At 36.4% G+C, this 522-nt stretch overlaps 1 protein-coding gene across 1 annotated transcript in view; it reads right to left on the bottom strand.

The window, feature by feature from the left end:
* The window catches only part of LOC119589235 (sodium- and chloride-dependent glycine transporter 1-like), a 63,016-nt gene that overhangs the window by 61,508 nt on the left and 986 nt on the right, over positions 1-522 (bottom strand). The window lies entirely within an intron of this gene.

Raw genomic sequence — 522 nt, 5'->3', positions numbered from 1 at the left:
AAAGGCCTTACGTCCACATTTAGGCAGGCATATCATATAGAGGCAATGATACACAGATATACTACATATGTATGTAACCTTGTGAAAAAGCCATTTACGTGAAGTGCAGAAATACAATGAATAAATATTTTAATAGAAAACCGTAACTGATAAGTCTTGCTAATAATGTTTTTCTCACAATGTCACATTCAACATAAATTTTCTTACAAACGGACTGACGAATGAATTTCACCGCGATGTGGCCAATTCCTGGTATTATTTAGAAGTTTAAATTTGTCACTTTCAGCTCTGCCATCACAGCGTAAAAGTGTTCAGATGAAAATTCTTTATAAAGTTACTGCATCTGACTGCCATGCACACCAAAGCCTCGATTTTCCACAGTCTATTGGCGACTGCGCTGCGACATTCAGTAGATCCTAAGACTGGAAACCTTATAATCGCCTCTATGTTGAATTTCTTAATGGTAATAATGTTAATTTTTCTATCGTGGAATAATCAAACACGGCTGGAAATGACGCTAGG

Source organism: Penaeus monodon, chromosome 25 (genome assembly GCF_015228065.2).
Source record: "Penaeus monodon isolate SGIC_2016 chromosome 25, NSTDA_Pmon_1, whole genome shotgun sequence".
In the NCBI taxonomy this organism is placed as follows: Eukaryota; Metazoa; Arthropoda; class Malacostraca; order Decapoda; family Penaeidae; genus Penaeus; species Penaeus monodon.
The sequence above is the reverse complement of the archived record's forward strand: the minus strand, read 5'-3'. Positions and strand labels throughout refer to the sequence as shown.